The 25,994-nt window shown below is 46.1% G+C and overlaps 1 pseudogene; it reads left to right on the top strand.

Annotated features, from left to right (window-relative positions):
- Window positions 1–15,358: 15,358 nt before the first annotated feature.
- Window positions 15,359–25,910, top strand: LOC144613825 (immunoglobulin lambda variable 5-37 pseudogene; annotated as a pseudogene).
- The last annotated feature ends 84 nt before the right edge of the window (window positions 25,911–25,994 follow it).

The following is a 25,994-nucleotide window of genomic DNA, read 5'->3' as shown; positions in this document are numbered from 1 at the left end:
GAGGCACGAGGTTCTGGCCTGAAATGCAAACAGTCCCATGAGAAGTAGAAAGCAGAAAACATATTCCTACTCTGATGGCCTCCTATTCCCAGAGGTTGTTAGAAGGCACAAAGTTTTCCAGAAACCTTAATGGTGACCATTTCCAGACCGCCATGCACCTGAGACCTTTTCTTTTGCTCTTACTCTGTCGGGTGAGGAACAGACTCAGGCGCCAGTACAGGAACCACTCCTTTTTTTCCACACACTCCATATTGAGCTGCTCCTGCTCTCAGGCTCCCTCAGTCACCTCTGTGTCATTGCTGAGTGTTTCCACCTCACAGGGTCCTGGCCACAGGAAGTCAGATCACAGGCTGCCTGATTCCAATGCCACTGTGACTCTGCCTCTGAAAGACACAAAGCTTACTATTAAGAGTCAGAAGGGGCGCCTGGGTGGCTCAGTTGGTTAAGCATCCAACTCTTGGTTTTGGCTCAGGTCATGATCTCATAGTTCATGGGTTCAAGCCCCACGTCAAACTCTGTGCTGACAGCATGGAGCCTGCCTGGGATTCTGTCTCCCTCTCTCTCTGCCCCTCCCCTGCTCTCTCTCTCTCTCTCAAAAATAAATAAATAAACATTAAAAAAATTTAAAAAAAAGAGTCAGAAATGAACTCTCCTGTTTTTCCCACACTTGGAACACTCTTTGCCAGTGTCCCTCCTGAATGTTCTTTCTCTATTCATTAATGTCATGTTATATCTCCAGGTCTAGGGTCATTTCTTTTCCCAAATTCCACTCTTCCCTTTTTCCTTCCTCCCCTTCCACTAATTAGTTCATGAACCTATACCGTCATCTCCTGTCTGTTGCCACAGTAATGTGGGGTGCATTGCAGGAAAAACACAGGGTCATTAAAGAAGAGTTTACTTCCTAGGAATCACTCTAGGATGTAAGAGAAGTCATTCATTTTTTTAAAGAATTAGTTAATGTTTATTTATTTTTTGAGAGAGAGACAGAGAGAGAGGGAGAGCATGAACAGGGGAGGGGCAGACAGAGGGAGACACAGAATCTGAAGCCGGTTCCAGGCTCTGAGCTGTCAGCACAGAACCTGAACCTGAAGGCTCAAAGTCATGAACAGTGAGTGTGACCTGAGGGAAAGTCGGATAGTTAACCTACTGAGCCAGGCAGACCCCAGGAAAAGTCATTATGCCCTTAAATATTTCAGCTTCAAATGACTTTTTTTTACATGTCAAATATTATTTTATGTATTTTTTTATGTTTTTAAATATGAAACTTATGGTCAAATTGGTTTCCATGCAACATCCAGTGCCCATCACAACAGGTGCCCTCCTCAATACTCATCACCCACCCTCTCCTCCCTCTCACCCCATCAACCCTCAGTTTTTTCTCAATTTTTAAGAGTCTCTTATGTTTTGGCTCCCTCCCTCTCTAACCTCTTTTTTTTTTCTTCCCCTCCCGCATGGTCTTCTGTTAAGTTTCTCAGGATCCACCTAAGAATAAAAACGTATGGTATCTGTCTTTGTCTGCGTGACTTATTTCACTTAGCATAACACTCTCCAGTTCCATCCACAGTACTACAAAAGGCCGTAATTCATTCTTTCTCATTGCCACATCATATTCCATTGAGTATATAAACCACAATTTCTTTATCCATCCATTAGTTGATGGACATTTAGGCTCTTTCCATAATTTGGCTGTTGTTGAACGTGCTGCTATAAACATTGGGGTACAGGTGCCCCTAAGCATCAGCACTCTTGTATCCCTTGGGTGAATTCCTAGCAGTGTTATTGCAGGGTCATAGGGTCGATCTATTTTTAATTTTTTGAGGAACCTCCACACTCTTTTCCAGAGTGGCTGCACCAGTTTGCATTCCCACCAACAGTGCAAGAGGGTTCCTGTTTCTCCACATCCTCTCCAGCATCTATAGTCTCCTGATTGGTTCATTTTAGCCACCCTGACTGGCGTGAGGTGGTATCTGAGTGTGGTTTTGGTTTGCATTTCCCTGATGAGGAGCGACGTTGAACATCTTTCCATGTGCCTGTTGGCCATCTGGATGTCTTCTTTAGAGAAGTGTCTATTCATGTTTTCTGCCCATTTCTTCACTGGATTATTTGTTTTTCGGGTGTGGAGTTTGGTGAGCTGTTTATAGATTTTGGATACTAGCCCTTTGTTCGATATGTCATTTGCAAATATCTTTTCCCATTCCATTGGTTGCCTTTTAGTTTTGTTGATTGTTTCCTTTGCTGTGCAGAAGCTTTTTATCTTGATGCGGTCCCAATAGTTCACTTTTGCCTTTAATTCCCCTGCCTTGGGGATGTGTCAAGTAAGAAATTGCTGTGGCTGAGGTCAGAGAGGTTTTTTCCTGCTTTTTCCTCTAGGGTTTTGGTGGTTTCATGTCTCACATTCAGGTCCTTTATCCATTTTGAGTTTGTTTTTGTGAATGGTGTAAGAAAGTGGTTTAGTTTCCTCCTTCTGCACGTTGCTGTCCAGTTCTCCCAGCATTTGTTAAAGAGACTGTCTTTTTCTCCACTGGATATTCTTTCCTGCTTTGTCAAAGATCAGTTGGCCATACTTTTGTGGGTCTAATTCTGGGGTTTCTATTCTATTCCATTGGTCTAAGTGTCTGTTTTTGTGCCAATACCGTGCTGTCTGCATGATTACAGCTTTGTAGTAGAGGCTAACGTCTGGGATTGTGATGCCTCCCGCTTTGGTCTTCTTCTTCACAATTACTTTGGCTATTTGGGCCTTTTGTGGTTCCATGCACATTTTAGGATTGCTTGTTCTAGCTTTGAGAAGCATGCTGGTGCAATTTTGATTGGGATTGCATTGAATGTGTAGATAGCTTTGGGTAGTATTGACATTTTAACAATATGTATTCTTCCAGTCCCTGAGCACGGAATGTTTTTCCATTTCTTTATATCTTCTTCAATTTCCTTCATAAGCTTTCTATAGTTTTCAGCATACAGATCTTTTACATCTTTGGTTAGGTTTATTCCTAGGTATTTTATGCTTCTTGGTGCAATTGTGAAGGGGATCAGTTTGTTTCTTTGTCTTTCTGTTGCTTCATTATTAGTGTCTAACAATGCAACTGATTTCTGTACATTGATTTTGTATCCTGCGAGTTTCCTGAATTCATGTATCAGTTCTAGCAGACTTTTGGTGGAGTCTATCGGGTTTTGCATGTATAATATCATGTCATCTGCAAAAAGTGAAAGCTTGACTTCGTCTTTGCCAGTTTTGATGCCTTTGATTTCCTTTTGTTGTGTGATTGCTGATGCTAGCATTTCCAACACTATGTTAAACAACAGCAGTGAGAGTGGACATCCCTGTCGTGTTCCTGATCTCACGGAGAAAGCTCTCAGTTTTTCCCCATTGAGGATGATATTAGCTGTGGGCTTTTCATAAATGGCTTTTATGATGTTTAAGTATGTTCCTTCTATCCGACATTCTCCAGGGTTTTTGTTAGGAAAGGCTGCTGAATTTTGTCAAATGCTTTTTCTGCATCGATTGACAGGATCATATGGTTCTTATCTTGTCTTTTATTAATGTGATGTATCCCATTGATTGATTTGTGAATGTTGAACCAGCCCTGCAAGGCAGGAATGAATTCCACTTGATCTTAGTGTATAATTCTTTTTATATGCTTTCGAATTCAATTTGCTAGTATCTTGTTGAGAATTTCTGCATCCATATTCATCAGGGATATTGGCCTGTAGTTCTCTTTTTTTGCTGGGTCTCTGTCTGGTTTAGGAATCCAAGTAATGCTGGCTTCATAGAATGAGTCTGGAAGTTTTCCTTCCCTTTCTATTTTTTGGAATAGCTTGAGAAGGATAGGTGGTATATCTGCTTTAAATGTCTGGTAGAATTCCCCTGGGAAGCCATCTGCTCCTGGACTCTTATTTGTTGGGAGATTTTTGATAAGTGATTCAATTTCTTCACTGGTTATGGGTCTGTTCAATGTTCTATTTCTTCCCGTTTGAGTTTTGGAAGTGTGTGGGTGCTTAGGAATTTGTCCATTTCTTCCAGGTTGCCCAGTTTGTTGGCATATAATTTTTCATAGTATTCCCTGATAATTGCTTGTATTCCTGAGGGATTGGTTGTCATAATTCTATTTTCATTTATGATTGCATCTATTTGGGTCATCTCCCTTTTCTTTTTGAGAAGCCTGGATAGAGGCTTATCAATTTTGTTTATTTTTTCAAAAAAAACCCAACTCTTGGTTTCATTGATCTGCTCAACAGTTCTTTTAGATTCTGTATGGTTTATTTCTGTCCTTATCTTTATTATTTCTCTTCTTCTGCTGGGTTTGGGGTGTCTTTGCTGTTCTGCTTCTATTTCCCTTAGGTGTGCTGTTAGATTTTGTATTTGGGATTTTTCTTGTTTCTGGAGATAGGCCTGGATTGCAATGTATTTTCCTCTCAGGACTGCCTTTGCTGCATCCCAAAGCATTTGGATTGTTGTATTTTCATTTTCATTTGCTTCCATATATTTTTAAATTTCTTCTCTAATTGCCTGGATGACCCACTCATTCTTTAGTAGGGTGATCTTTAACCTCCATGCTTTTGGATGTTTTCCAAACTTTTTCCTGTGGTGGATTTCAAGCTTCATAGCCTTATGTTCTGAAAGTATGCATGGTATGATCTGAATTCTTTTATACTTATGAAGGGCCATTTTGTGACCCAGTTTGTGATCTATCTTGGAGAATGATCCATGTGCACTTGAGTAGAATATATATTCTGTTGCTTTGGGATGCAGAGTTCTAAATATGTCTGTCAAGTGCATCTGATCCAATGTGTCATTCAGCGCCCTTGTTTCTTTATTGATCCTGTGTCTAGATGATCTATCCATTGTTGTAAGGGGGTAATAAAGTCCCCTGCAATTGCCACATTCTTATCAATAAGGTTGCTTGGGGCGCTTGGGTGGCTCAGTTGGTTAAGCGTCCGACTTCAGCTCAGGTCATGATCTCGCGGTCTGTGAGTTTGAGCCCCTTGTCAGGCTCTGTGCTGACCACTCAGAGCCTGGAGCCTGTTTCGGATTCTGTGCCTCCCTCTCTCTCTGACCCTCCCCCATTCAGGTCTGTCTCTCTCTGTCTCAAAAATAAATAAAGTTAAAAAAATATAAGTTTGCTTATGTTTGTGATGAATTGTTTTATATATTTGAGGGCTCCCGTCTTCAGTGCATGGCCATTTATAATCGTTAGCTCTTCCTGATGGAGAGACCCTGTCATTGTTATATAATGCCCTTCTTCATCTCTTGTTACAGCCTTTAATTTAAAGTCTAGTTTGTCTGATATAAGCATGGCTACTCCAGCTTTGTTTTGACTTCCAGTGGCATGATAGATAGTTCTCCATCCATTCACTTTCAATCTGAAGGTGTCCTCAGGTCTCAAATGAGTTTCTTGAAGACAGCAAATAGATGGCTCTTGGTTTTTTATCCATTCTGATACCCTATGTCTTTTGGTTGGAGCATTTAGTCCATTTACATTCAATATCATTACAGAAAGATATGGGTTTAGAGTCAGTGTGATATCTGTAGATTTCATGCTTGGAGTGATGTGTCTGGTACTTTGTGGTCCTTGCAACATTTCCCTCACAGAATCCCCCTTAGGATCTCTTGTAGGGCTGGTTTAGTGATGATGAATTCCTTCAGCTTTTGTTTGTTTGGGAAGACCTTTGTCTCTCCTTCTCGTCTGAATGACAGGCTTGTTGGATAAAGGATTCTCGGTTGCATATTTTTTCTATTCATCAATTGAAGATTTCCTGCCATTCCTTTTTGGCCTGCCAAGGTTCAGTAGATAGATCCGTCAGTAGTCTTATCAGACTCCCTTTATATGTTAGAGTGTGTTTATCCCGAGCTGCTTTCAGAATTTTGTCTTTATCCTTGTATTTTGCCAGTTTCGCTATGATACGTCGTGCAGAAGATCGATTCAAGTTACGTCTGAAGGGAGATCTCTGTGCCTGTTGGATTTCAGTGTCTTTTTCCTTCCCCAGATCAGGGAAGTTCTCAGCTATGTTTTGTTCAAGTACCCCTTCAGCCCCTTTCTCTCTCTCTTCCTCTTCTGGAATTCCTATTATATGGAGATTGTTGTGTTTCATTGCATCACTTGCTTCTCTAATTCTCCCCCTCACACTCCTGGATTTTTTTTGTCTCTCTTTTTCTCAGCTTCCTCTTTTTCCATAATTTTATCTTTTAAGTCAGCTATTCTCTCCTGTGCCTCTTCAATCCGAGCTGTGGTCACCTGCATATTACTTTGCACCTCATTGATAGCACTTTTTAGCTCCTCATGACTGTTTCTTAGTCCCTTGATCTCTGTAGCAATAGATTCTCTGCTGTCCTGTATACTTTTTTCAAGCCCAGCGATTAATTTTATGACTATTATTTTAAATTTTTTTTTCAACGTTTTTTATTTATTTTTGGGACAGAGAGAGACAGAGCATGAACGGGGGAGGGGCAGAGAGAGAGGGAGACACAGAATCGGAAACAGGCTCCAGGCTCCGAGCCATCAGCCCAGAGCCTGACGTGGGGCTCGAACTCATGGACCGCGAGATCGTGACCTGGCTGAAGTCGGACGCTTAACCGACTGCGCCACCCAGGCGCCCCATATGACTATTATTTTAAATTCATGTTTCGTTATATTGCTGAAACAGTTTTTGATCAATTCGTTAGCTGTCGCTCCTTCCTGGAGTTTCTTTTGAGGAGAATTCTTCCATTTCATCATTTTTGATAGTCCCTGGAGTGGTGTGGAACTGCAGGGCTCTTCCTCTGTACTGTCTGGAGTAACTTGTGTTGGTGGGTGGGGCCGCAGTCAGACCTGATGTCTGCCCCCAGCTCACCCCTGAGGCAACAGTCAGACTGATGTGTACCTTATCTGCCCTTCTCCCAGGGACAGGACTCACTATGGAGTGGTGTGGCCCCTGACTGGGCTCCTTGCACACTGCCAGGCTAGCGGTGCTGCTTAGATGGGATCTAGCATATTAGCCCGGGTGCATCCGAAAAGTGCACCAGGGCAGAAGGGACAGGCTCAGCTCGGTTTGCTGTTAGTGGTCCCCTGCAGGAGGGTCCCTGCAGCACCAGGAGGGAAGCAGGCAGACTCATCAAAGGGATGGATCCACAGAAGCACAGCGCTGGGTGTTTGCGTGGTGCAAGCAAGTTTGGTGACAGGAACTGGTTCCATTAGGGAGTTCGACTGGGGATGGGAGAGGGAGATGACGGTGGCCAGAGCCTTTGTTCCCGAGGTGAACTCTGCCGGGGCTCAACAACTCTCCCTCTTGGTGTCTTCCTGCCCCCCCCCCCCCCCCACTGGCCGAGAGCAGGGCTGTTGACTTTTAACATTCCAGATGTCAAGTCCTGCTGGGTGTCAGAACTCACGGAATCCGGCCCCTCCAATTTGCAAGCCAGACTCGGGGGCTCTGTCTTGCTGGGTGGGCTGGCTGCCCCTCCACCGCCCCTGCTCCCTCTCACCAGTTTGCGTAGGGCACACTGCCTCTCCACCCTTCCTACCCTCTTCCATGGGCCTCTTGTCTATGCTTGACTCCGGAGAGTCCATTCTGCTAGCCTTCTGGCGGTTTTCTGGGTTATTTAGGCAGATGTGGGGGGAATCTAAGTGATCAGCAGGACGTGGTGAGCCCAGCATCCTCCTATGTGGCCATCTTCTCTGATCGGCCTGCCTACATATATAAAATTGTAAAGATTCTACCAAAAAACTGTCAGAACCGACAAATAAATTCAGTAACGTCACAGGATACAAAATCAATGTACAGAACTCTGTTGCATTTCTATACACTGATGATGAAGCCACAGGAAGAGAAATTAAGAAATCAATCTCATTGAAGATTGAACTGAGAATAATAAGATACCCAAAAATAAACTTAACCGAAGGGGTGAAAGACTTTTACTATGAAAACTATAAAGGATTGATGAAAGAAATTGAAGATGATACAAGAAATGAACAAACATCCCTGCTCATGGATTGGTAGAACAAATATTGTTAAATTATTTATACTACCCAAATCAATCTACAGATTTAAGGCAATTCCTATCAAAATGCCAAAAGCCTTTTTCACAGAACTAGAACAAACAGTCCTAAAATTTGTATGGAACCACAAAAGTTCCCAAAGAGTGAAACAGTCTTGAAAAAGAAAACCAAAACTGGAGGTATCATCATTCCAGATTTCCATTTATATTAGGAAACTATAGTAATCGAAACTGTATGGTAATGGCAAAAAAACAGACCAAAAAAAGAAACAGAATAGAAATCCCAGAAATAAGCCCAAGATTATATGACCAATTAATGTCTGACAAAGGAGGCAAGAATACGGAATGGGAAAAAGTCTTGTCAACAAATGGTGCTGGGAAATCTGGACAGCTACATGTAAAGAGTGAAACCAGACCACTTTCTTCCCCCATACATAAAAATGAACTCCAAGTGGATTAAAGACCTAAATGTGAGGCCTGAAACCATAACAATTCTAGAGAGAACTGGCAGTTATCTCTCTGACATTGGCTGTAGCAACATTATTCTAGGGGTATCTCCTCAGGCAAGGGAAATCAAAGAAAAAATAAACTATTGGGACTACATCAAAATAAAAAGCTTCTGCAGAATGAAGAAAGAAATCGACAGAACCAGAAGGAAACCTGTTGAATGGGATTAGTCAAGGTCACTAACTTTTGCAAAGGAACCCTACACGCACTAGCTGACTGATGGTTGGTTCCATGATTTTTCCCTCTGACCCCCTCTCAGAATGTAAAAGGCCTTCCCAGTCCCAGACTCACCATAACAGGGGATGAACTCGTTGCCGCTGTATTACAACAAAAGTTCTCCCTTTTCACCTTTATTCATTTTTCCTCTTGAGCAGCTGGTGACCCTGTGAGGGCCCCCCATCATCTCTGTGGACAATGTCTCCATTGCAGTTACTGCTATTCAGAAAGTGATGGGGACGAGGGGAGTCTGATACTTATAAGCATGTAGGCTGGAGAATGGCTCTTCCATCTACCCTGAAGCTCTGTTCAGGGTGTTTTGAGAGCCCTTAGTTACAAGAAGGATGTTGACCATCCGTGAGGGGGAGTAAAGACTCCGTTTGGATACATGTCTTCTTATTTCAGGGAAGTCACAAAATACATGTGACATATATTTGCATCCAAAAAAGGACTGCAATAAGGAGGAAATTTGGGGCATAGTCTTCTTTATACACATTCCTTTCTACTGCAAATTGAAGGTGATTTAAGGAGAGAACTATTTGGGTTTTTTTTTTTAATTTAAAAGATAAGACTTCTCAATAGTAAGGAAACAATGTCAATCTAAAAACTGCAGATTATCTCAACAAAGGTGATATTCATGTGATATAAATAAGCTTGAGAAAAGCTGTCCAACATCATATGTCGGTAAGAAATTGCCCAAAAACACAGCAATGACATAGTATTACATACCCATTAGAATGGCCAAAATCAAAACCAGGATGACACCAACGTCTGGCCAGGATGTGCAGCAACGGAACTCTATTTCATTGGTGAGGGGAATTCAGGATGGTACAGCTACTTTGGAAAATATTTTGGCAATTTCTTTTAAAACTGAAGATTCTCTGAATTCTTGCCATTTGCAATGAACATGGATGGAACTAGAGGTTAGTACGCTAAGCGAAATTAGTCAGAGAAAGACGAGTATAATATGACTTCACTCATATGTGGAATTTAAGATACAAAACAGATGAACACAAGGGAAAGGAAGCAAGCATAATATAAAAACAGGGAGGGGTACAAAACCTAAGAGGCTCTTAAATATAGAGAACAACCTAAGGGTTGCTGGAGGTGTTGTGGGAGGGGGGATAGGCTAAATGGACAAGGGGCATTAAGAAGACATTTGTTGGGACGAGCACGGCTTGTTCTATATAGGGATGAACCACTGGATCCTACTCCCCAAATCATGATTATTGCTAACTAACTTGGATGTAAATAAAAAAAATTTTTTTAGGGGCACCTGGGTGGCTTGGTCGGTTAAGCGTCCGACTTCGGCTCAGGTCATGATCTCACGGTCCGTGAGTTCGAGCCCCGCGTCGGGCTCTGTGCTGACAGCTCAGAGCCTGGAGCCTGCTTCCGATTCTGTGTCTCCCTCTCTCTCTGACCCTCCCCCATTCATGCTCTGTCTCTCTCTGTCTCAAAAATAAATAAACGTTAAAAAAAATTTAAAAAAAAAAAAAAAAAAAAAAAGAAAAAAAAATTTTTTTACACCCAAAAATGAAAACCAAACAAACAAAACCCTGGATCATTGTCTTGCTTTAAAATCCAGGGATCATGCATCTTTGTATTTACCTAAAGGAGTTAAAAACAATGTGTACAAAAAAACCCTGCACAAGTATGTGGACAGTGGCTTTATGCATAACTGCCCACACCTGGCAGCAGCCAATTGCAATGCCTTTCAGGAAGTGACAGGTGAGGAAACCCCAACGATAGAATATTGATCAGAGCTACAAAGATATGAGGCACCAAGACATAAAAAGACACAGAGGACATTTTGTTGCATGTTGCTAAATGAAAGCAGCCAAAGTGTAATGGCTGCACGCTGTGTGACTCCAAGGATGTACATTCTCCAAAAAGACAAATCTATTTAGACAATAAAAGAATTAGTAGTTGCAAGGGGTTGAGCATAGGGAAGGATGCACAACTGGAGCACAGAGGTTTTTTGTGGGAGTGGAAGTGTTCTTTGTGGTTCTAAAATGGACATATATCAGTGTATAGCTCTTGAACCTATTAAGTGAACAACGTCAAGAGTGAGCTTTGCTGTTGTAAATATAGACTTTGGGTGACAATGACTTGTCAGTGTTGCTTCATGGTGTATAACAAGTGACCACACTCAGGCTAGAGTTGGATGATGGGAAAGACATGGTGGTGGAGGGGGTTGGTGTATTTGGGAACTCTGGAATTTCCACTAAATTCTTGTGTGACAATAAATCATAAAGTCTATTGATGTTTTTAAGTATTCAGTGGGCAAGACCAAATATATGGGCATGTCTGGGTCTCAGGCAGCAGGGAGCACTGAGGCCTGTCTCTGAGCATTGTGTGCTGTGATCCCAAGCTGGGAGCCACCTGGCTCTGGTTCTCACTGTGGCTTAGCATGTGGGTGCTCACAGGCCCTTGGGGAGCCCCAGGTCAGGCCCCACAGCTTTCGCTCCATCCCCTCCTGGGGTGAGATTTCCAGACAAGGGTCAGGTTCAGGGTTCAGGCTGGGGCTGGCCAGCCAGGGGGAGGGGGCTGGTTTGCCTGAAAGGTCTCCCCCTCCCCTTGGGCTGCTGGAGGCAATAAGAGAGACTCTGGGAGCCCAGATGAGGGACACTGAGGACACACTGCTGAGCAGGGGTCTCCACCATGGCCTGGGCTCCTCTCTTGCTCACACTGCTGGCTCACTGCACAGGTGTCTGGAGGTTGGGATCGGGGCTGGAGATGAGAGGACTGTGGAACCATGTATGGGCCCTGTCCACTGACCCCTCTCTCTCACCCCGTGTCTCTCTTCTGACTTGCAGGGTCCTGGGCCCAGTCGGTGGTGACTCAGCCATCTGCAGTGTCCTAGCCTGTGAATAAGACTGATACCATCTCCTGCACTGGAAGCAGCAATGTTGGGGCTGTAGGTGTGTCCTGGTACCAGCAGCTTCCAGGCAGTGTCCCCAACGTTGTCATCTATGGTAGCAGTGCTCGGCCCGCGGGGGTCCTGTCCAGACTCTCAGGCTCCAGGTCATGGAACATGGCCTCCTTGGGGATCTCTAGCCTCCAGGCTGAGGATGAGGCTGATTATTACTGCTCAGTGTGGGACCACAGTCTCAAAGCTCACACACTGCTCCAGGCCTGTGGGGAAGGGAGACCCAAACCTGCTGTCCCCTCAGCAATGGGACTTCCTGTGCAGCTCACACCCCTTGGCTGACAGAGTTGCTTCTTTGTTCATTTCTTCTAATAGTGGAGTCTTAGACAAGGCTAGGGAATTTTGTCTAGAAAAAGTGTCCTTGTTCTCCCAAATTGTGCCCGTAAACCCAACCCTACTCTGCAAAACATTGTCTGATTTTCTTCCGTTGGGCAGGATTTACTGCACACCTGGGGGCAGGCTGTCCTGGGAATTGAGTCCCCGTTGGGTCAGAAGCAGGCAGATTCCATGTGTTCCTGATCAGGATAGACAACTGTACAGAGATGCGTCCCTGCACACCCTCTGGTGAACACCAAGTATGTGCCAGGCATGACCCTTGGGCTTAAGTTCTGCGTGAGTGCGCTAGGGACAGTCTACGTCCTCATGTTGCTGAAAATGTCCTGGGAGAGAAAGAGGACAAAGAAGTATGAATAGCAACACAAATAAGATGTTTCTGGAGAGTCACCAAGGGTGAGGCAGTGAGGTGGACCTGGAACATTGGAGGGGTTGACAGGAAACCCCCGAATCTGATGTGCTGTGATGATGTCTCAGTGCTGCATAGATGATCAAGGAGCCAGAGGGGAGCATGAGGAGGGGACCAGGCAGAGGCTGTTGACTGTGTCCCCATCAGACCCCTCATCCTCAGGTCAGGGGTCCAGGCTCGGGTTCTGCTGGAAGAGCTGTGCTGAGAGGTGGGTCCCAGGGATCCACCTCTGTCTTTCTGACAAGGCAGAGGTGCCTCTTTCCAATCCCTTCCCCTGTGGTCCTTGTTGATGGGCTCCCCCATTCCCACAAGCAGTAGACAGAAGAGGAATCCAGGGGAGGGCCGTGGGGTCTGACCCTGCTCAGTAAACTGGGGTCAGAGGGAGAAGGAGTGCCCCAGCCTTCCCAAGCCGTGGGATGTGGCCGGTCCAGGCTTCTGTCTGCCTGCTATGCCAGCCGCAGGACACATCATTCTTCAGGGGCCAGGTCTCTGGTCACCCTGTCCTCCACTCATGTAAACCCATGAGGGAGGGTCAGGATCTAGGGAGGCTGCTGTAGGGAATGGAAGGGTGGGTGGGGGTGAGAAGGTTGCAGCCTAGTGATGGGCCCTGAGGTGAGGGATCTCCCCCAATATTGAGGAGGGGGCCGTGGAGCTGGCAGGAGTCAAGAGGGCCTTTCCTTCCCCGAGGCGCGATACTCACATTGCCTTTCACGTGCTTTGTCGCCTGTAATGGAGCCAGAAAGGGGTGCTGTGGGCATGTGTATGAAGCACATGGGTGAGCCCAGACCTGTGGACCCAGCACCTGACAGCCATCAGGAGCAGCTCAGTGACGAGGGTCCAGACAACCACGGGCCTCTAACTGGGATGCCAGTTTTGTCACAGAGGACAGGATGTTTTCAGGGTGTGAAGGTATGTGCAATAGAATGGAATAATCCATGTGGTTTTGGCCAGCAATCAGGGACAGAAGTCAGGGCCACCAGGGGCCAGCCATCAGTGTGCTCGCTAGAGGATACTCACCTGAGAGGACCTGGGGCTCATCACCACCCAGGCTGCCTGTGCCCTTAGGTTAGCTCCTCTCTTCTTCCTCTGGCTCATTCCACCTGTGAAATCCCAGAGCACGGGAGCTGGACAGACGTACAGCAAGGGTGTATCTGAGTGCAGCAACTCTACCCACATGGGAATTTCTGGATACAAGGAGACTTTAGGGAGCCCAGTCTCCGTAACAGAGCTTTAGAGGTCAGAGTCTGCGTGTCCATCATGACCTGGGCCCCTCTCCTCCTCACCTCCCTCCCTCCCCACACAGCTGAGAGCCAGCCTCATCCAAGGTGGGTGGGAGATGTGCCAGCTCTGCTCCAAACCCTCACTCTCATTCACAGTGGACTCCTGTCCTGCTCAAACTCCTCTGGGTCCCTTTAGAGTGTCTGTGAGCCAGGCAGGGCTTACTCGGCCACTGTCTGTGATCAAGGTCCTAGAACGATGGCCAAGTTCTCTTATACTGGACACAGTAACATTGCTGGCAATGAGGCAGAAGCTTGGCTTCAGCAACACCTGAGCCATGTTCTCAAACTTCATTTCAATGGAAGAACAAACATCTAGCCCTCTGGGGTCTCCACTGAGTTTCTGGATGCAGGGCAAGCAGCCTGGCTTCCCTGAACATCCCTGGTTCAGGCTGAGGGGGAGGCTGTTTATTCCCGGTCAGCATGGAAAAGTAGCCTTGGAGTTGCACAGTGCCTCAGGTCAGTTGGTTAGTGACACCCCAACCCTGAGCTCCCAGGCATCACCCATCACCTGAAGACCATGTCACTGGTCCCTGAAGAGACAAGAGCTGGGTTTCCGCTGACAATCGTGTGGACCACTCAGGATTAGAAGACATAATAACGTGAGGATAAAAGGTCAGATCTGCAGGATTAGCAAGTGCATGGGAAGTATCATTATGGATCTATTTGGCCTTTGTGACAATATGTACATTCACGTGCTTTCCCAAAGGGGAAACACAGATTTCAGGTTTAAGTAAATGGATACTTATTTTCCAGGTCTTTCTGTTCCATTTGGAGATCTGAATTCATGTGTTCAGCTGGTCCATCTCTCTTCCTTCCAGGAGACATGTTCACCAGGGTCACCAGCCACCACCCTCCCCTGTTTCTTGGGCCTTGGCACATGTTCTGCCCTCTGACCCAGGGCTATCTCCCTTCTGCAGGGACATCAGTTGGATCACCTTACAAGATCCCACCTTACATACCACAGCTGTGCTCAGACCTCTTTGTCCCGATTCCCGTGCACACCGCACATGCACATGGGCAGTATCCCTGTATGTATGTCCTCTGTCTTTTGGTAATTTTATGAGTATTATGGTTCTGAGTGCCTAAGTAGAGACCCCTCAAAGGGTTTCATTGGGCATCATGTAGACCTTTCCTACCTGGAAGATTAGACCCACAATATAAATAAATGATTTTAGAAAAAGGATATAAACACCTCTTATACTGAGAACAGAACAAATTCCTGCACAGCAGGACCTTTCTCTTTCCCAGGAGGGTCATTCTCAGGTTATGGAAACACAGGCATCAGGGAAGCCAGCGGTGGAAAGGAGAGGTTCACCCAGAGACCAGCAGGGGGCACTGTGACACTGTGTCTGGGGTTTTCTGCAGGACAGGGGCATCCAGCTGGGCAGTCCTCCACTGACAGAAAGCAAGGACTGGGCCCCTTGCGTCCAGTGGGGCCAGGGCAGGTGTGTCTGGTCAGAACCTGGAGGAGTCCCTGGACCTGGGGTTGTGTGTGGTCCCCAAAGCTGCTGCTTCCAGGCCCACCCAGGGGGAACCCAGTGCATCAGTAAGTCTCTGTGTCCAAGGTCCACAGACCCTGTGTGTGCACATGGAGAAGAGGTGGGTGTGGGTCTCATTTGCATGAGCAGCCCCACCTCTGTAGCCCTGTGGACAGGGGATAAGACAGGCCAGGGGCAGTCCAGCCCCAGCTCTGTGGCCTAAGAAGGGGGTGTGTCACCATGGTCTGGATCCCCGTCTTCCTCATGCTCCTCTGTCACTGCACAGGTAGGGATAGGATCCAGGGCACCAGGGTGGACCCGCAGCCAGAGTCAAATCCCTGTGGCTCAGCTCCCTAATCTCATGTACCCTGTCCCTTGTCTTCCCTCTGCTGTGTCTGTGTTTGCAGGTTCCCTGTCCCAGCCTGTCGTGACTCAGCCAGCCTCCCTCTCTACATCTCTGGGAGCCACAGCCAGACTCACCTGCACCCTGAGCAGGGACATCAATGTTGGAAGCTATAACATATACTGGTACCAACAGAATCCAGGGAGCCCTCCCCGGTATCTCCTGTACTACTACTCAGACTCCAGTACACAGTTGGGACCTGGGGTCCCCAGCCGCTTCTCCGGATCCAAAGATGCCTCGGCCAATGCAGGGATTCTGCTCATCTCTGGGCTGCAGCCTGAGGACGAGGCTGACTATTACTGTGCAATCTGGCACAGTAGTGCTGGTCACAGTGACACGAACTCATGGGGAAGTGGGACAAATATCTCAGCCTGCTCACATCCCTGCACTCTGACTCTCTTCCAGTTGAAAATAACTTGAATGCACACTCACTGTCTTTGGAAGTAGCTTCTAGGTCACAATACCCTTCCTCATCTGTGTCCTATTCAAACTCTTTGTACTGTCATGAAAACAAACCACCCAACAAACAAACAGGCAACAAAGAAAGCCACAACATTGCAGACATTTTGTCTGGTGGTTAAAGTGTAAAGCTCAGAGAGTGTTGAGCTGGCCCTCTTTCTCTTTACAAAGGCACATCCACTGTCTTAGTTTTCTAGTCAGAGTCTGGACCATCGCAGCAGGTGGACAGTCCTCCAGAATGTGGACTCTGTTCCTCCAGGGATTGGGGCAGAAGCTCCCTTCCCTCCAAGCTCCTATGCTCAGAGCTGGCTGAATAGCTGTGTGTTCCAGGTAGGATGTAGTAAATAAGATTGGTGCCGAGGGAAGACTCACAACAGAAGAAATAGCAGGCACAGAGCTGGCTGGGTAACCAGGCCAGCTACTTGCCCCTTAAATTGTGACGTCGGGCGGGGGGTGGTTAGCCAGGGGAGAAACTTTAGTTGTCAGCAAAACTCTCAGTGGTGCTTGTGAAGGCAACATGCAGGGCTCCATCATTGCTACAAAATGCTGGGTCTGCTCTTGGGAAGGTGGGAAGTAGATCCTACAGATGTGAATTTACCAAAGCGGACACCATCAGGCACTTTGGGTACCCCTGTGGCTGGTTTTCTGAATTCCCAGGCCCTGACTCTGTCCTCCTCTCTTCTCCTGTGACATCAGGGCTCATCAGTGATCCAAGCAGCAGGGAGGCTGTGGGGCGACAGGGCAGGATGTCCCCTATCTGTGCACAAAGAAGTCCAGTCCTATGTCTCTCCAGAAAGAAGTTCTTCCATTTGTGACAACATGGACGAACCTGCCAGATATTACCCTAGGAGAAATAAGCCCTACAGAGAAAGAAAAAATGCTATATGATCTCATTTATATGTGGAATCTATAGGAAAAATAATTTTAAACATTACTGTCAAGTTTTACTGATGATGATAAGTTAGAATAGGGTACCACATACCAGGACAAGAAGGATATTTGTATTAGTACAGCTTCTTACATATAATTTGATTTTGAACTGATAATTTATAGTGATGAGAATAAACACAACAAAATTTATTATTTTAATCACTCTGTATTGTGCAATTCAGAGATACTGAGTATACTCACAATGTTTGTAACCACCACAACTGTCCATTTCCAGAGCTTTTTCATCATCCCGAGCACCCAACAGGGGAATGGGTAATCTGGAATGGCAGAGGAGCCAGGCCCCAGGAACCCATGCCAATGCAGGAAGCAGCAGAGGGCAGAGGGCAGCTCCCATGGGGGCTCTTGGCAGATGTGGCCTGACGCGGCTGAGACAGTCTTTAGGCTGGGCTTCTTACCCCAGATTGACCATGTGGATGCATGCTGACCACCATGGCATGCGTACCAATGTGTCCCATTGCAAGGTGTCCAAGAATACCAGCTTTCTCTCCCAGAGTGTGTCAGGAACACCACTGAGAACCTTAGGATCTCGATTGGGTCACCTGCTGTATGATTCATGTATATGCCTATCTGAATCCCCTCCAAACTCCGTGTCACTTCTCCTCTAGGAACCTTGCAAAGGCCCTGTTTTCAGTGTACTTGCTCCCTGGTGGTCAAGGGGAACTTGCATTACCTTCTGGTCTTTGTATTCTGTGGCATCTATCTATGTGTGGCTTTCTAGGCCAGTTTCATACTGTTGTATTCCTAGAACTTTGTTATAAATTTAAGCAGGAAGTATGGTGCCTCCAGATATTTATTCTTCTTTCTCAAGATAGCTTGGGCAATTTTAGGTCTTTTTCTGCCTCTATACAAAAGTCAGGACTTTTTTTTCTATTTCTGTTGAAAAATATCATAGGAATTTTCATAGGAAGCCTTGAATCTATAGATTGTTTTGGGTAGTATGGACATTTTAAGGTTACTTTTGTTGTGGAAAACACTGGATATCGGAATTCTGGATGAAATACATAATACATACAGCTTCCATTATCTGCAATAGTCACAGATAAGATTCAGATTATTCTGTGACTTCTCATGTGCTTCAGCATTTTGCAGTGATGGATGTGAATTGATAACTTTTCTCTTAAGTTTTAGGTCTTCTTCTTCATCTTGAAATCTGATGTATATAATTACACATTAACCACTGTCTCAAGAATAATTTTGGCTAATAGAATTGGATTTAATATGAATCTTTTTTTGACATTTATTTATTTTTGAGGGGGTGCAGAGAGACAGGGAAACAGAGGAACAGAAGCAGGCTTGGCATTGATAGCAGAAAGTCCGATGCAGGGCTTGAACTCAGGAACTGTGCGATCACGACCTGAGCTGAAATCGAAAGTCAGATGGTTAACGGACTGAGACACCCAGGTGCCCCGAATTTACTATAAATCTTCACGTCTGATGTGAGTTAAGTCTCTGAACACAGTTGATGGCAAAGAAAGCAATGGCCGTATACGTATCACGAAACAATCTACTAACCATTCAGAGATGAGCATTGGATCACATTCTTATTCCACAGTGGGATGAAGTCCAATTTTGTGGCTTTTCTTTCACCTATTCTCCAGAAATTGTATGTTTTTCCATTTCCCCGGCCACCCTTTGGGTTCTTTCTGCTGCATAGCGACTACACAAGGCAAGGGTATTTATAATGCCTCGGGATGGTCACACAATGTTTTCAGACAGTGTCATTTTCGTTCAGATTCTTTTTTTCCCTGATGTTTGGAGAAATCTCATAATTTAATGGTGATATCATTACCTTCCCCTCAAAACCAGCAGTTACATTGTTGCTACTTCAGATAATAGATGGCTTCCAAGAGCAAATGAGGGTGACTTCCACAGCCTGGGGTGCCTCTGGTGTAGACTCCCCCACCTCTGGTCTTCTGCCCCGTGGCTATCAGGAGACAGGGACTAGGACTGAGTCAGAAGAGACCCTATTTGTTCATACCCAGCGTGGGCTTTGAAATTTCCAGGGGACTCACTCCTGGAGGACTGACCACTAAGTTTCTCCAAAGAGACAAGAGGCCATTTCACTGGGGAGGGCAGAAAATATTCCCAGGGATGGGGTACATGTGGAATGAACTAGAAGCATGGGCAGGATGTGAGAAGCAGATGCATGCCCTCAGTCTGCCTTTCCAGGGAAAACACTTGAGACTGAGGCCACCAGGGACATGGAGGAGATGACTCGGGGCAAGATGTCACCCTGCCACTCAGTGTCCCAGGATCCCTGCAGTCATTGAGTCTGTGTAGTCCCAGTATATGCCTCTTTCAAGGTCTTCCCCAGGGGACATCAGGGTGACCAAGGGGCAGTAAAAGAGAGGAAGTTAATTTGCATGAAGCACCTCTCCTCCTCATAGGTCTGCAGGCATGAAAAGGCCCAGAGGAGACCCCAACCCAACCCAAGAACCTGAGGAGGCAAGACCTGTGAGGATCCCCACCATGGCCTGGATGGTGCTTCTTCTCAGGTTCCTTGCTTATGGTTCAGGTCAGGGGAAGAGACCCTGCTTTCTTGGAGGGCACATAAAATCAAGGTTTCAGGGTGACCCTTGCCTCTCCTAATAACACATGTGCCTCCTTTTGGTTTTAGGAACCAATTCTCATACTGTGGTTATCCAAGAGCCATCACAGTCAGTGTCTGCAGGAGGCATGGTGACACTCACCTGTGGCTTTAGCTCTGGGTCAGTATCTATCAGTAACTTCCCTGGCTGGTACCAACAGACTCCAGGCAGGGGTGCCCACCCCCTTATCTACCATAAACAATCACCTGTCTCAGGTCCTTGATCACTTCTCCAGGTCCATCTCCAGGAACAAAGCCGTCCTCATCATCACAGGGGCCAGCTTGAGGATGAGGCAGATTAGCACTGTATGCTGTCTCCGGGTAGTGGCATTCCACAGTGATCTCAATCTATGGAGAAGTGCAACCAGGGTTCAGAATGTCTCAGCCCTGAGCAGCAGGGGAGCAAGCGAGGGGGAGGATGGTCAACACCACCATGGGAAGGGAGGCTCCCCAGCCTGATTCTGCTGTGCAGTGTTTCATCCCGATGTGCCTATCCCATCTCTCCCAGTGTGTGTCCATCTCACCAGTGTGACCCCCAAGACTGGGCTTCCTTTCCACATCTGCACATATAATGAAGGGGAGAGGGTTTAGCACCTAAATATATCAACAAATGGTCAGAGCCAGCAACCTCAGCAACCTGCTCCCTGTGAGATGCTTATTCAAATGACATTAAGAGCCATGTTGTCATTCACTAATCTGCTGATGGAGACCAACTGAATAAGTTATGCAGGCCAAGCCGTCAGTCAGGCAAATACTGTAACACCCACATCCTTCCTATGGGGGACAGAAGGCGTCGCTGCAGCCCTGGTTGTCTGTGATGTTTCCACGCCTCTCAACATGTCACACCGTGGTCTCAGTTTGACACGGGGACAACAGACCCATCATCTGCCCTCCATCTGCTCTCCCATCTGACTTCCCCTGTGTCAGTCAAGGCATTCCTGTCTCTGTGGGCATCACCCTCTAGCCACCTAACTCTCTGGACCATCAGTCCTTCTCCCACAGCATGGGGTCCATTCAGTTACCTCCCTCTGTTCCACTTGGAGACACAACCCATTTTACCCTTCCTGTTTTCTCTTCTGTCATCTTCCTCCAACCATCCCCCGGGGTTGCCTTCTATTTCTCCTTGCCCCAAAATCTGTCTTAGAACTTCCTGCAGAACTAAATCTCTAATGAGCAGCACTGACCAGGAGAAGCCCAGCTGGAATGAAAAGACTCCCAGCACAGGGATGGCAGGTTGCAGGATGGCCCCGCAGTGGTCCTACTGGACTCCCGGGCCCTGCTCAGTCCCCATCCTCAGCAGCCTCATCAGAGTTTGTGGAGTCCTTTCTGCCATGCTCCAGAAAGGCACAGATTTCCATAATCTATGTGTCCTCCTCTGTGAAGGTTTGTGACCACTCAGCATGTTCCTGTTCACACTCATCACCCAGAGTCAGCCTGCACCCTAGAAGCCCCCTGTGGGGGCAGATCCCCTGCTCTCTGTTCCCAGTATCTTGTCATCAGCTCCACCGGGATTCCTAGACTGTCCTGGGTCAAGATTGCTCCTGTCCTTCCCACAATAGCCCCGCCCAAGGAAGAACCCGGTTCAGGGAGAGTGCACCAGGACTGCACCTCCATCTTTCTCTGAAGGGTCTGTCTCACGTGGTGGAAGCACAAACATCAGGGATGCAGGTAAAGGAGAGCATTGGGAGCAGTGGGAAAGAACAAGAAAGTGGAAAAGAATGAGACGTTTGCCCGGAAAGTAGCAGGGGCTGCTGTGTGATCATGTCTAAGGGTTTCTGCAGGACGGGGGATCCAGCTGCCAGCCCTGCACTGACAGGAGGCCCCAGGTCTGGGCCCCCTTGTTTCCTGTGGGGATATGGCAGGTGTGTCCAATCAGGACCTGGAGGACCTGGAGGACCTGTATTGATTGTATCAATCAATACAGAAAAAGCATTTTACACAATTCAAAACCTATTAAGGACAAAGAGCAAGAATGAATGAATGAATGAATGCATGAAAAGGCAACGTTTCTCACAGAATGAAAGTAGAGGAGCACATCCTCAGCTTGATAACGAAAATGATGAAACACCACAGCTTACACACACTGAAGTGAAGCACTGAAAACTTTCCCCCCAGGATAGCAACGAAGGTCATCATGTCCAGTCTCAATACTGTTGTTAGCCATGGGACTGGATGTGCCTGACCAAACCATAAGGCAAGTCAAACAATGAGAGGCATACACACTAAGGAGAACAAGAGGCAATTGTCCCTGTTTTCAGGCCAGAGGATGATATAGGGAAAAATGCAAAGGGAGCTATGAACATGTGTGTAAATATATGAATTGAAAGGGTAGGGGCGCCTGGGTGGCTCAGTCGGTTGAGCGCTGACTTCGGCTCAGGTCACGATCTCGCGGTCCATGAGTTCGAGCCCCGCATCGGGCCCCTGTGCTGACAGCTCAGAGCCCGGAGCCTGTTTCAGATTCTGTGTCTCCCTCTCTCTGACCCTCCCCCATTCATGCTCTGTCTCTCTCTGTCTCAAAAATAAATAAAGTTAAAAAAATATAAGTTTGCTTATGTTTGTGATGAATTGTTTTATATATTTGAGGGCTCCCGTCTTCAGTGCATGGCCATTTATAATCGTTAGCTCTTCCTGATGGAGAGACCCTGTCATTGTTATATAATGCCCTTCTTCATCTCTTGTTACAGCCTTTAATTTAAAGTCTAGTTTGTCTGATATAAGCATGGCTACTCCAGCTTTGTTTTGACTTCCAGTGGCATGATAGATAGTTCTCCATCCATTTACTTTCAATCTGAAGGTGTCCTCAGGTCTCAAATGAGTTTCTTGAAGACAGCAAATAGATGGCTCTTGGTTTTTTATCCATTCTGATACCCTATGTCTTTTGGTTGGAACATTTAGTCCATTTACATTCAATGTCATTACAGAAAGATATGGGTTTAGAGTCACTGTGATATCTGTAGATTTCATGCTTGGAGTGATGTGTCTGGTACTTTGTGGTCCTTGCAACATTTCTCTCACAGAATCCCCCTTAGGATCTCTTGTAGGGCTGGTTTAGTGGTGATGAATTCCTTCAGCTTTTGTTTGTTTGGGAAGACCTTTGTCTCTCCTTCTCGTCTGAATGACAGACTTGCTGGATAAAGTATTCTCAGCTGCATATTTTTTCTATTCGTCAATTGAAGATTTCCTGCCATTCCTTTCTGGCCTGCCAAAGTTCAGTAGACAGATCCGTCAGTAGTCTTATCGGACTCCCTTTATATGTTAGAGTGTGTTTATCCCGAGCTGCTTTCAGAATTTTGTCTTTATCCTTGTATTTTGCCAGTTTTGCTATGATACATCATGCAGAAGATCGATTCAAATTATGTCTGAAGGGAGTTCTCTGTGCCTCTTGGATTTCAGTGCCTTTTTCCTTCCCCAGATCAGGGAAGTTCTCAGCTATGTTTTGTTCAAGCACCCCTTCAGCCCCTTTGTCTCTCTCTTCCTCTTCTGGAATTCTTATTATACGGATATTGTTGTGCTTCATTGCATCACTTACTTCTCTAATTCTCCCCCTCACACTCCTGGATTTTTTTTTTTTTAATCTCTCTTTTTCTCAGCTTCCTCTTTTTCCATAATTTTATCTTTTAAGTCAGCTATTCTCTCCTGTGCCTCTTCAATCCGAGCTGTGGTCACCTGCATATTACTTTGCACCTCATTGATAGCACTTTTTAGCTCCTCATGACTGTTTCTTAGTCCCTTGATCTCTGTAGCAATAGATTCTCTGCTGTCCTGTATACCTTTTTCAAGCCCAGCGATTAATTTTATGACTATTATTTTATTTTTTTTTTATTTTTTTTTCAACGTTTTTTATTTATTTTTGGGACAGAGAGAGACAGAGCATGAACGGGGGAGGGGCAGAGAGAGAGGGAGACACAGAATCGGAAACAGGCTCCAGGCTCCGAGCCATCAGCCCAGAGCCTGACGCGGGGCTCGAACTCACGGACCGCGAGATCGTGACCTGGCTGAAGTCGGACGCTTAACCAACTGCGCCATCCAGGCGCCCCATGACTATTATTTTAAATTCACGTTTCGTTATATTGCTGAAACAGTTTTTGATCAATTCGTTAGCTGTCGCTCCTTCCTGGAGTTTCTTTTGAGGAGAATTCTTCCATTTCATCATTTTGGATAGTCCCTGGAGTGGTGTGGAACTGCAGGGCTCTTCCTCTGTGCTGTCTGGAATAACTTGTGTTGGTGGACGGGGCTGCAGTCAGACCTGATGTCTGCCCCCAGCCCACCCCTGAGGCCACAGTCAGACTGATGTGTACCTTATCTGCCCTTTTCCCAGGGACAGGACTCACTGTGGAGTGGTGTGGCCCCTGACTGGGCTACTTGCACACTACCAGGCTAGCGGTGCTGCTTAGATGGGATCTGGCGTATTAGCCCGGGTGCATCCGAAAAGTGCACCAGGGCAGAAGGGACAGGCTCAGCTCGGTTTGCTGTCAGTGGTCCCCTGCAGGAGGGTCCCTGCAGCACCAGGAGGGAAGCAGGCAGACTCATCAAAGGGATGGATCCACAGAAGCACAGCGCTGGGTGTTTGCGTGGTGGAAGCAAGTTTGGTGACAGGAACTGGTTCCATTAGGGAGTTCGGCTGGGGATGGGAGAGGGAGATGGCGGTGGCCAGAGCCTTTGTTCCCCGGGAGGTGAACTCTGTCTGCCGGGGCTCAACAACTCTCCCTCTTGGTGTCTTCCTGCCCTCCCCACTGGCCGAGAGCAGGGCTGTTGACTTTTAACATTCCAGATGTCAAGTCCTGCTAGCTGTCAGAACTCACCGAATCTGGCCCCTCCAATTTGCAAGCCAGACTCGGGGGTTCTGTCTTGCTGGGTGGGCTGGCTGCCCCTCCACCGCCCCAGCTCCCTCCCATCAGTTGGTGTAGGTCACACCGCCTCTCCACCCTTCCTACCCTCTTCCATGGGCCTCTTGTCTATGCTTGACTCCGGAGAGTCCATTCTGCTAGCCTTCTGGTGGTTTTCTGGATTATTTAGGTAGATATGGGCAGAATCTAAGTGATCAGCAGGATGCGGTGAGCCCAGCATCCTCCTATGTGGCCATCTTCTCTGATCGGCCTGCCTCCATATATAAAATTCTAAAGATTCTACCAAAAAACTGTCAGAACCGACAAATAAATTCAGTAATGTCACAGGATACAAAATCAATGTACAGAACTCTGTTGCATTTCTATACACTGATGATGAAGCCACAGGAAGAGAAATTAAGAAATCAATCTCATTGAAGATTGAACTGAGAATAATAAGATACCCAAAAATAAACTTAACCGAAGGGGTGAAAGACTTTTACTATGAAAACTATAAAGGATTGATGAAAGAAATTGAAGATGACACAAGAAATGAACAAACATCCCTGCTCATGGATTGGTAGAACAAATATTGTTAAATTATTTATACTACCCAAATCAATCTACAGATTTAAGGCAATTCCTATCAAAATGCCAAAAGCCTTTTTCACAGAACTAGAACAAACAGTCCTAAAATTTGTATGGAACCACAAAAGTTCCCAAAGAGTGAAACAGTCTTGAAAAAGAAAACCAAAACTGGAGGTATCACCATTCCAGATTTCCATTTATATTAGGAAACTATAGTAATCGAAACCGTATGGTAATGGCACAAAAACAGACCAAAAAAATGAAACAGAATAGAAATCCCAGAAATAAGCCCAAGATTATATGACCAGTCAATGTCTGACAAATGAGGCAAGAATACACAATGGGAAAAAGACAGTCTTGTCAACAAATGGTGCTGGGAAATCTGGACAGCTACATGTAAAGAGTGAAACCAGACCACTTTCTTCCCCCATACATAAAAATGAACTCCAAGTGGATTAAAGACCTTAATGTGAGGCCTGAAACCATAACAATTCTAGAGAGAACTGGCAGTTATCTCTCTGACATTGGCGGTAGCAACATTATTCTAGGGGTATCTCCTCAGGCAAGGGAAATCAAAGAAAAAATAAACTATTGGGACTACATCAAAATAAAAAGCTTCTGCAGAATGAAGAAAGAAATCGTCAGAACCAGAAGGAAACCTGTTGAATGGGATTAGTCAAGGTCACTAACTTTTGCAAAGGAACCACACATGCACTAGCTGACTGATGGTTGGTTCCATGATTTTTCCCTCTGACCCCCTCTCAGAATGTAAAAGGCCTTCCCTGTCCCAGACTCACCATAACAGGGGATGAACTCGTTGCCGCTGTATTACAACAAAAGTTCTCCCTTTTCACCTTTATTCATTTTTCCTCTTGAGCAGCTGGTGACCCTGTGAGGGTCACCCCCATCATCTCTGTGGACATCGTCTCCATTGCAGTTACTGCCGCTCAGAAAGTGATGGGGACGAGGAGAGTCTGATCCTTACAAGCATGTAGGCTGGAGAATGGCTCTTCCACCTACCCTGAAGCTCTGTTCAGGGTGTTTTGAGAGCCCTTAGTTACA

Source organism: Panthera onca, chromosome D3 (assembly GCF_046562875.1).
Source record: "Panthera onca isolate mPanOnc1 chromosome D3, mPanOnc1 haplotype 2, whole genome shotgun sequence".
Taxonomy (NCBI): domain Eukaryota; kingdom Metazoa; phylum Chordata; class Mammalia; order Carnivora; family Felidae; genus Panthera; species Panthera onca.
The sequence above is the reverse complement of the archived record's forward strand: the minus strand, read 5'-3'. Positions and strand labels throughout refer to the sequence as shown.